General features: G+C 42.5%; 1 protein-coding gene across 4 annotated transcripts in view; it reads right to left on the reverse strand.

The window, feature by feature from the left end:
* The window catches only part of slitrk3a (SLIT and NTRK-like family, member 3a), a 43,933-nt gene that overhangs the window by 9,324 nt on the left and 22,918 nt on the right, over nt 1-11,691 (reverse strand). For all 4 annotated transcript variants that reach the window (XM_061827119.1, XM_061827116.1, XM_061827120.1 and 1 more), the window contains exon 2: nt 3,235-3,347. The gene's annotated coding sequence lies outside the window, so the exon portion shown is untranslated. The remainder of the gene's footprint in view (nt 1-3,234; nt 3,348-11,691) is intronic.

Here is an 11,691-nt window from a genome sequence, read left to right on the forward strand (position 1 = left end):
TCAACATATTGCCAAGGGTACGGTGAAATGTCGGTTGACCTGTTCCCCATAGGATGGTAGGATGAGCGCCGAGGTTTTCCAACACTGCCCAACTCCAGGAGCTCATCCCTGGTGTATGCATTGAGCAAAGCCATAGACACAAAAGAATTCATAACAAAACTTCTTAGATACCTACATTTTTAGCAATTTGGTCTCTGTATGTAAAACTTTGTGAAATGATCAGAGAACATGAATATCCACAGACTTATTTCTATCCTCAGCAGACCAGAAGTCAATCTACACGAGTTCCAGTGGAGCACTAGTCCTGAAATTCTCTAAGGGAGCTCTTGCAGCTACCTCTGGTATTTTGCTGAAAATATATCTATGGCAGGTCCTCATATGGTTGTGCATATCCTTCTCCATGGCAAAACAAAAGAAACACTGATGAGCCAGGGAAAGAGTGCATGGTTGGCTTTAATGGCCAGTATGGTCATGGACACCAGTCTGCATCTCAGATTTTATGGAATCAGGAGTGTCAAAGTGAAATCTTTTGTGTCTTGTTAACGGATCGTTCACCACCCTCTACAGGATGCCATCAAGGAAGGTAAAATTCTCCCACTGTTCCACAATTCTCAGTGTTTGCTGATTCTTGTGATAGCATTCATGCCTGGACGGTCTGTTCTTCCGCTCAACATAATGAATAGCCCTAGTGATGACAGCGTTAAGCCTCTGCTGAGAAAAGAGATCCACCTGGGACAGAGCAGGCAAAGGATCATGGCCTGGGGATCAACCAAAGACATAGCATGCTGTCTTGGGGCATAATCCCAGTTGTAAGAGACGAAAAGCGGGATAAGACGCCATACACCAAAGAAACCTTGACAGCATGTGTGACAAGTTGGTCAAACGGAAACCGCCCGAGACCCCGTCATCTTTTACATCTTCCACAATATTAAGTTTGCCAGGAACATTCTTTCACTTGAAAGAGTATGGTGCTGGCTTGAAGACCCATTGTTGGTCAGAATGTATGTATGGAGACTGTTCTTAGTCCAAACTGTGAATTTATGACCCGGAAGCCAATGGCGGAATTTACCACAAACAGACCACTTCAACTAAAACCCATGTACAGGGTATCTGCTCTGGTTGGAGCAGAGGCTTGCTGACAAAGGTTATGAATCTTGCGCTCTCTTCACCGGCTGGAACCTGTGACACCACAGCGCCCAGCCCATCCATGGAAGCGGCTCTTAAAATACGGGTGTACCAGCACCAAGAAGTCAAGAAGAGCATTTTCGAGTCCCTCAAAGGCCTTCTCACAAGCAGGAGTCCGATCATGAGAAGTCAACTCATGGAGAATTCCAGCTTTCAAATACAGATTTATTTATTAGTTATGGGAGTTCATAACTAAATGACTCATAGTCAGCACTTGACTTGGACCATTTGGTCACGACACGGCAAACACTCCCATACTGAGGAGAACAAATACTTTTTCAAGACAAATCTTGGGTAAGGTTTTGACCTGACTAAATATAAGAAATGCTAATTTAATTTATGTTTACAACCGAAAAAGATTGCACACGACCTCTGGATATGTTCATTGAGACTGGATCAATATGGTTTTTTTTGGAACACCAGGAACTGGTGTTTTTTTTTTTTTTTGGATGAACAAAGTAATGGGTGTGGATTCTCCATATCAGTTATTGTTGTTAATAACCCCGTGTTTGTTTATTTGTATGTTTTATTTAGTTTTTCCCACATTGCAAGACCTTTTTTATGTCAATCAACCCAAGATCTCAACTATGGTTGACTTGACCTCGAGTACACCTCTCTATTTGTCATTTGTTCTTTCATCTTCTGCGAGGCTGAAAAGTTTAAGCTTTTTAGCATTTCTTTTGTCCCTAAGAAATTGGAAAATCTCAGAAATTCTTCACAGAAAAGAGTATAAAATTATATGATCATCGATGTTAAATATTCAGGGAATTTTGGTGGGAAAAGCTAGTTTGATGGTTCCCTTTAGCCCACCACAGACGCTTTTTGGCAGCGAACGTGATATTCAAGACGGACATTTATGAGCAGCTGCTGGTCGACAAAAACGGACATTCATCTTTATAAAAAGCCGTCATTCAATCCGTCAGTATGTCAGCTAATGTCAGACATTGTGACACGGGGTCACTCTCAAGCCTTCGTTCAACACAGAGAACTTGCTGTACATACTGTAGGTCAGCTTTTGTCGCAATGAAGAATTTATCCCCTAAAGATACAGATAATAATTCAGACTGTGTAATTGGATTGTTTTTGTTTTTTTGAGACGTAGCGGAAAATGGAAAAAAGTATCAGTTCAAATTTGCAAACAAATCTTAATCGTGAGTTTGAGAAATAAAAAAAAGAGAAATTAATCATTAAAGCAACACTAATACAGTGAAGAAAATAAGTATTTGAACACCCCGATATATTGCAAGTTCTCCCACTTAGAAATCATGGAGGGGCCTGAAATTTTCATTGTCGGTGCATGTCCACTGTGAGAGAATTAATCTAAAAAAGAAGAATTCAGAACAATGTATTTAAATATTAACATTGGTTTTCTCAGGTGTTCTAATACTTATTTGCAGATGTGTCACACAAATTGTTCATTTTTGGATTTTTCTTTTTCGATTATTTCTCTCACAGTGGACATGCACAGAGGAAAATTTCAGACCCCACGATGATTTCTAAGTGGGAGAACTTGCAATACAGCAGGGTGTTCAAATACTTATTTTCTTCACTGTATGTTAAACTTCGTGTATCAGAAATTGGAGCTGGGCCACACAGTGGTACATTTGTTCAGCGTGTCTGCTATACGAGCAAAGGTTCCAGGTTTGAATCTCTTTTCTCTCTTAAATTATTTGGTACGTTGAAGATTCAAAATCTCTGTTAATGTAGCAGTGAATAGTTGTGAATAGCTGTTGTTCCGTGAGTGACTGTCGACCACTACAGGGTGTACTTTGCCTCTAGACTAAAGTCAACTGAGATTGGGTCAGGCTCGGGTGACCCTGAAAAGGGCAAGTTGTGTAGAAAATGCATGGATGAACATTTTAACTGATAGAGCTTTGACAATAAATGTGTCTTTGACCCAAGCTACCTCAATAAATTGAATCCAAATTAGCAAAGTTTTTGTTTGGACAGAGTTCGACGAAAACTGTCCAATGAGTGAGCCTTGAAAGACAATTGAGTATCTTGACTGTCGCAGGCTTTTGTGGTGAAATTTTGACGGAAAGTAATAACCTGAATTGGCGCTGACAGGAAAGCTTGCCGGTTGCATCCTTGATCTCGTCTTGTCTTGTGATTTCACTTTGATCCTCAGGAGGCACCACTCATTGCAGAAATAGTGGCTGGAACTGGGAAAAAAAAATGCATTCAACTCTCCAGCATTAAACAGGGATCTCACAAAGTAGAAACTATTTCAGAAACACTGATCTCATTCTTTCACTCACTCCAGAAAACATTTGACCTCATGTAAGCGTTCGAATGTAAATTGACTGGTCCTTTGAGGGTTTCATCCTCTTATTTTCCTTCCAGTCGGCAGAGCCACCCTAACTCCCTGTTGAGCACGTGCATGTCGAATAACAAGTGCCTACTCTAACAAAAATGGGTGTTACTTGAACTTTTCAGGACATCTCAGGGACGGCAATGTGAACGCACATAACTGTCACAACGGGGACAACAATACGCAGTTAACAACAAACTTTGATAGAACCTGATCATGAGATGTAGCACGGTCAAATTTCAACTGAAGTCTCGATGCAAGAGAATATTTAGAAAATACATTTTATGCTGTGAATTGTAGAGATTATACGTGCTTGATATACTAGATCCATCACTGATAATGAAGTATTACATTTGCCTGACTTCAAAGCAGGTACCATGGTTCACTGCGCCCATAACTTTTGAATGAAGTGAAGTTCGTCGGTGGTGTTAATTTTTTTTTTTTTTACAGTGTTTGTTTTACTTTTAAAATTGTTAAAAAAAAAAAAATCCCCTCTGCATTACTCCTTTGCTATCTATCTATCTATCTGTCTGTCTGCAGAGAAGAAAGTAAGTATTTGAACACCCTGCTACATTGCAAGTTCATAAAGACCCACTGTTGGAGCAATTATTAGAAAATGGAAGAAGCTAAACATGATGGTCAATCTCACTCGGAGTGGATCCCCATGCAAGATATCACCTCGTGGGGTCTCAATGATCCTGAGAAAGGTGAGGAATCAGCCCAGGACTACACGACAGGACTTGGTCATTGACCCGAAAAGAGCTGGGACCACCGTTTCCAAGGTGACTGTTGGTAATACACTAAGACGTCACGGTTTGAAATCATGCATGGCACGGAAGGTTCCCCTGCTTAAACCAGCACATGTCTAGGCCCGTCTTAAGTTTGCCAATGACCATTTGGATGATACAGAGTCATGGGAGAAAGCTTTGTGGTCAGATGAGACCAAAATTGAACTTTTTGGTCATAATTCTACTAACTGTGTTTGGAGGAACACGAATGATGAGTTTCATGCCAAGAACACCATTCCTACTGTGAAGCATGGGGGTGGTAGCATCATGCTTTGGGGGTGTTTTTTCTGCACGCAGGACAGGACGACTAAGGAGAGGATGACTGCGGCCATATATTGTGAGATTTTGGGGAACAACCTATTTCCCTGAAGATGGGTCGTGGCTGGGTCTTTCAACAAGACAATGACCCGAAGCACACAGCCAGGAAAACCAAGTAGTGGCTTTGTAAGAAGCATGTCAAGGATCTGGCATGGCCTAGCCAGTCTCCAGACCTAAACCCAATAGAAAATCTTCAGAGGGAGCTTAAAGTCCGTGTTTCTCAGTGACAGCCCAGAAACCTGTCTGATCTAGAGAAAACCTGTCTGATCTAGAGAAGATCTGTGTGGAGGAGTGGGCCAAAATCCCTCCTGCAGTGTGTGCAAACCTGGTGAACAACTCCAGGAAACCTTTGACCTCTGTAATTGCAAACAAAGGCTACTGTACCAATTATTAGCATAGGTTTTTTTCAGGTATTCAAATGCTTATTTGCAGCTGTATCACACAAACAAATTGTTAAAAAAAATCAGACATTGTGATTTCTGGACTTTTCTTTTTAGATTAGCTCTCTCACAGTGGACATGCACCTATGATGAAAATTTCAGACCCCTCCATGATTTCAAAGTGGGAGAAATTGCAATAGAGCACAGTGTTCAAATACTTATTTTCTTCACTGCATATATCACAATGAGTTAATAATTGTTAACGTTATTGATAATTATTTCTTCATTTCTGCATTCTAAACGTGAAGTGGATAATCTGTAATCTGTAGTCAATTTTAATATCCTTGTTGGAAAACCATATTACAAGACCACTTTGTTCCTCTCATTTATGCACAAGAAATTGGAACAACATCTTACAAGTGAGGAACAAAATCACTGGTGGCTGCAATACTTGCAGAGTTGTGGAGTAATAATAGAAATGGCTTGAGGAGATGGACTAAAGACTATCACTTCCATTTAAACTCCTAATGGTCTCCATTAAAAGTTTTCCCGCTTCTCGTTATCAAGCCCACAGTCAGATTGACTGCGTAGGAGTCACAGTGTCTGAAAACTGCTCTCAGTGACTCGCTTGCTTCCTGGTCTGGCTGCTCCCGCAGTGGACCACCTGCCTCCCCGTCCTTCTACCTGACAATGGCCATACTTTTGTACCTGCTGGTATGCTCAGAGTCACTTTTAGCTGAATTTCTCCCCAAAAGAAAATGAAATGAGCGCAAAATTGCAAGTGGGTATGGTTTCAATTCTATCTCTGTTCAATTTGCCTCAATCTAGTTTAGAATATAGTCACTATCTGCGAGGATACACCCTGCAGCAATGTATTTCTTTGTCACTGTTCTATTTTAATATGGACTGTATGTTGAAATTTGAAGCAACAGATCAGAAGACGTAACTACAGTATATTTCAAATTCCATAATTTCCGGTTTATAAGCCACAACTTTTTTTCCCCAGAAGCTTTTAACCCTGCAGTTTATGCGGTGATGCGGCTAATTTGTGCATTTTTTTTCTTACGGCCGTAAGAGAGCGGAAAAGGTAAGAGTGAGATAGATGGAATATATGTGCCGAAGAAGTGACTTTTACCGGTAGTTTTTTTTTTAATAGGCCCTGTTAGCACTGCGCTAGCATTAGCCCTGTGCTGGCATGTTGCTGCTGTTTTACTGCCATGTCAGTGATTTTTACCAGTATGTTTTTTTTAACCGGCCCTGTTAGCGCTGCGCTAGCGTGTTGCTACTGTGTAGCTGCTGCAGCTTTTTTTTTTTTTTTTAAACCAGCCCTGTTTGCTACCGTGTTGTTGCAATGTTAAGGTAAGATAAGGCATTAAAACTTTGAAAACTGTCTCTGTACCGTCTTTCTTTGTAAATATCTTGCGTTTCAATGTGGGCTTTTACACATGTGCAGCTTATTTATGTACCAAATGGTATTCCTTTCAAAAATGCACTGGGTGAGGCTTATAATCAGGTGCGCTCTGTAGGCCGGAAATTTCGGTATTTAGGAATGTGCAAGAAGTGGCAGCACAAGAGGGGCACCAAAAACAGCACATTGTCCAAAATGTTATGAATGTAACTGCAACACAGCAGCACGGTGGAACAGCAGTAGAGCATTGGCATCTCAGTTCTGGGTTCAAATCCCCGGCCCGGGCCCCATCTGTGTGGGGTTTGCATGTTCTCCCCATGACTGCGTAGGTTTTCTCCGGGCACTCAGCCTTCCTCCCACATCCCAAAAACATGGAACATTAATTGAACACTCTAAATTGCCCCTACATGTGATTGTGCGTGCAACTGTTGTCTGTTTCCATTTGGCCTGCGATTGGTAGGCAACCAGTGGAAGGTGTTCTCTACCTCCAGCACTTCTGCCACCTTCGCGCCTCAGAAAATGGATGAATGGATAGATTACTTCAACCCTGCACTGTAAACATGTGCTTGTTGCGATCAATTCAGTTAATTGCTGAAAGCAAAGAATGTATATGACGACTGACAGCCACAAGAAATGGCAAACATGACTTTCAAGAACATAAGAAAACATTGCTGTATAAGTGGTATAACCCTCCTTTGTATGGCCTGACCTTGAAATTCTATAGATACCTGTGGTGCGTCTGGCCTTTCAGGACCGACCCATCTCTATTGGTCCAGCGGACTTCTGTTGTGTCGCGTGAACTTGCAGCTTTGTGTTTCTTGCTTGGATTTGTCTGTTTTTGTTGTGTCTGCAGCATTTTCACTTTTCATCCATTTTGAAGCATTTTTCTTTTATAATTGTTTTTTTTGTGATTGCAGAATTTGTCACCCTGCAGCATTTTACTTTTGCTGTTCTTTTTTCTGTAATTGAAGCATTTTTCTGGTGATTTATTTGCCGGTTTTGTTTTGTGTCATGCCTGCATTTGCCCAGTCAGACACTCTAAAGAACATTTTGCATTAAAAATGTATTTAGATTCAACCATAGGAGTCAAGGTCTAAGTTTTGTTTTATTTAGACTTACATGTTTCCCTGGGTTCCGTTTTCTTCTTTGTTTATCATTTGTGTCCACCTGTTCTCGTGAACCTCCTCCCTTGTGTTGACCAATCAGCTCCCTCCATTCACCCGTGTCCTGTCCAGGTGTTCCTCTTTGTATCATCGCTGTGTATGTATTTAGCTCCCTAGTGTCATTCAGTTCTTGTTGGCCCATTGTTTGAGTCTGTGTCATGTCACTTATAAAACATGTTGTTTGCAATTGGAGGTTTGCAGCCCTATGGGGGCACAAACCAGTGCAATCTGTAGGCCGGTCCCAAGCCCGGATAAATGCAGAGGGTTGCGTCAGGAAGGGCATCCGGCGTAAAAACTGTGCCAAACAAATATGAGCGTTCATCTAAAGAATCCCATACCGGATCGGTCGTGGCCCGGGTTAACAACGCCCGCCCCCGGCACTGCTAACCTGCAGGGCGTCGGTGGAAATTCAGCTACTGTGGGTCGAAGACAAAGAAGAGGAGGAAACCGGATCCAGCGTCAGAAGAAAAAGAGGAATGCACAGAGCCTACAACTGAGTGTAGGGACTTTGAATGTTGGGACTATGACAGGAAAAGCACAGGAGTTGGTTGACATGATGATTAGGAGAAAGGTTGATATTCTGTGCATCCAAGAGAGCAGGTGGAAAGGTAGTAAGGCTAGAAGTTTGGGAGCAGGGTTTAAATTATTCTACCACGGAGTAGATGGGAAGAGAAATGGAGTAGGGGTTATTTTAAAGGAAGAGCTGGCTAAGAATGTCTTGGAGGTGAAAAGAGTATCAGATCGAGTGATGAGACAAAAATTTGAAATTGAGGGTGTTATGTACAATGTGGTTAGCGGCTATGCACCACAGGTAGGATGTGACCTAGAGTTGAAAGAGAAATTCTGGAAGGAACTAGATGAAGTAGTTCTGAGCATCCCAGACAGCGAGAGAGTTGTGATTGGTGCAGATTGTAATGGACATATTGGTAAAGGAAACAGGGGCGATGAAGAAGTGATGGGTAAGTACGGCATCCATGAAAGGAACTTTGAAGGGCAGATGGTGGTGGACTTTGCAAAAAGGATGGAGATGGCTGTAGTGAACACTTATTTCCAGAAGAGGGAGGAGCATATAGTGACCTACAAGAGCGGAGGTAGAACCACGCAGGTAGATTATATTTTGTGCAGACGATGTAATCTGAAGGAGGTTACTGACTGTAAAGTAGTGGTAGGGGAGAGTGTAGCTCGACAGCATAGGATGGTAGTATGTAGGATGATTCTGGTGGTGGGTAGGAAGATTAAGAAGACAAAGGTAGAGCAGAGAACCATGTGGTGGAAGCTGAGAAAGGAAGAATGTTGTGCGGCCTTCCGGAAAGAGGTGAGACAGGCTCTCGATGGACAACCGAAGCTCCCGGAAGACTGGACGACGACAGCCAAGGTGATCAGAGAGACAGGCAGGAGAGTACTTGGTGTGTCATCTGGTAGGAAAGGGGAGAAGGAGACTTGGTGGTGGAACCCCAAAATACAGGGAGTCATACAAGGAAAGAGATTAGCGAAGAAGAAGTGGGATACTGAGAGGACTGAGGAGAGGCGAAAGGAGTACAGCGAGATGCGACGTAGGGCAAAGGTAGAGGTGGCAAAGGCTAAACAAGAGGCATATGAAGACATGTACACCAGGTTGGACACGAAAGAAGGAGAAAAGGATCTCTACAGGTTGGCCAGACAGAGGGATAGAGATGGGAAGGATGTGCAGCAGGTAAGGGTGATTAAGGATAGAGATGGAAATGTGTTGACTGGTGCCGGTAGTGTACTAAATAGATGGAAAGAATACTTTGAGAAGTTGATGAATGAAGAAAATGAGAGAGAAGGAAGAGTTGAAGAGGCAAGAGTGAAGGACCAGGAAGTGGAAATGATTACTAAGGGGGAAGTCAGAAAGGCACTACAAAGGATGAAAAATGGAAAGGCAGTTGGTCCTGATGACATACCGGTAGAGGTATGGAAGCAATTTGGAGAGATGGCTGTGGAGTTTTTGACCAACTTATTCAACAGAATACTAGCGGGCGAAAAGATGCCTGAAGAATGGAGGAAAAGTGTTCTAGTTCCCATTTTTAAGAACAAAGGGGATGTTCAGAGCTGTGGGAACTATAGAGGAATAAAGTTGATGAGCCACACAATGAAGTTATGGGAAAGAGTAGTGGAGGCTAGACTCAGGTCAGAAGTAAGTATCTGCGAGCAACAGTATGGTTTCATGCCTAGAAAGAGTACCACAGATGCATTATTTGCCTTGAGGATGCTCGTGGAAAAGTACAGAGAAGGTCAGAAGGAGCTACATTGTGTCTTTGTGGATCTAGAGAAAGCCTATGACAGAGTACCAAGAGAGGAACTGTGGTACTGCATGCGTAAGTCTGGTGTGGCAGAGAAGTATGTTAAAATAGTACAGGACATGTATGATGGCAGCAGAACAATGGTGAGGTGTGCCTTAGGTGTGACAGAGGAATTTAAGGTGGAGGTGGGACTGCATCAGGGATCAGCTCTGAGCCCCTTCCTGTTTGCAGTGGTAATGGATAGGCTGACAGATGAGGTTAGACTGGAATCCCCTTGGACCATGATGTTCGCAGATGATATTGTCATATGCAGTGAAAGCAGGGAGCATGCAGAGGAACAATTGGAAAGATGGAGACATGCACTGGAAAGGAGAGGAATGAAGATTAGCCGAAGTAAAACAGAATATATGTGCGTGAATGAGAAAAGTGGAGGGGGAAGAGTGAGGCTACAGGGAGAAGAGATAGCGAGGGTGGACGACTTCAAATACTTGGGGTCAACAATACAGAGCAATGGAGAGTGTGGTCAAGAAGTGAAGAAACGGGTCAAGCAGGTTGGAACAGCTGGCGAAAGGTGTCTGGTGTGTTATGTGACAGAAGAGTGTCTGCTAGGATGAAGGGCAAAGTTTACAAAACAGTGGTGAGGCCGGCCATGATGTACGGATTGGAGACGGTGGCACTGAAGAAGCAACAGGAAGCAGAACTGGAGGTGGCAGAAATGAAGATGTTGAGGTTCTCGCTCGGAGTGAGCAGGTTGGATAGGATTAGAAATGAGCTCATTAGAGGGACAGCCAAAGTTGGATGTTTTGGAGACAAGATTCGAGAGAGCAGACTTCGATGGTTTGGACATGTTCAGAGGCGAGAGAGTGAGTATATTGGTAGAAGGATGCTGAGGATGGCGCTCCCAGGCAAAAGAGCGAGAGGAAGACCAAAGAGAAGGTTTATGGATGTGGTGAGGGAAGACATGAGGGCAGTTGGGGTTAGAGAGGAAGATGCAGGAGATAGGCTAAGATGGCAAAAGATGACACGCTGTGGCGACCCCTAACGGGACAAGCCGAAAGGAAAAGAAGAAGAAGAAGTTTGCAATTGGAGGTTTATTTTCGTGTTACTTTGTTTAGTTCTCTTTTCGTGAAAATTAAATATCATTTTGAGACTTGTGCGCTCCTTCTTTGCCTCCCTGTTTCCCTGCACTTGGGTCCTTTTTTTGTCTTTTCTTCCTCGAGTTCTCAAACCCCACCGTGACAATAACATTATTTTATTTTCCTGCCTGTTTTCCATTTAGATCCAATTCTTTTCCCAGCAACCTTCAATCGCTCTCAGTAGCATTTGTGTGACAACAAATGTGCTAAATATGTTTACAATTGTGACAGAGTGAATGGAAATAAAAACAACTTTTGACTTGTGTGTGAGGGGGTTTTAGTTTCAGTGAGCTGAAATTGCACAAAAATAAAGATTACATTTTGTTAAAGGAATACTCCACTGAACAATGAAAAGCCTTAAATCTGATAGGTCATGTCATATGTACTGCACCTTGAAAATTTGAGGTTAATCCGATATCATTTAATGGTGTTTTGCAAAGATTTTTTTTTTTTTTTTTTTTTTTAAATCGACATTTCGGAATTTTCATGGGCGCCGCCATTTTGGTGAGTCACATGACCTACTTGCGTGGATGTGACGTATTCTGTGCGTAAACAAAGAAATCATGGCCGATTTGTAGTCTAATCACATGTAGTACCAGCACCACCACCACCACACACGTGAAAATGCCCTACTGAATCGCAAAATTTTGCCATAATTCGGGTAGAAATCCGAGATAGGCTCGGTGGCATATAAGTGCCATGTAAGAAAAAGAAACATTTCAGGACCCGGTGGGGAGCGAA

The sequence above is a fragment of the Syngnathoides biaculeatus genome, chromosome 8 (genome assembly GCF_019802595.1).
Source record: "Syngnathoides biaculeatus isolate LvHL_M chromosome 8, ASM1980259v1, whole genome shotgun sequence".
In the NCBI taxonomy this organism is placed as follows: Eukaryota; Metazoa; Chordata; class Actinopteri; order Syngnathiformes; family Syngnathidae; genus Syngnathoides; species Syngnathoides biaculeatus.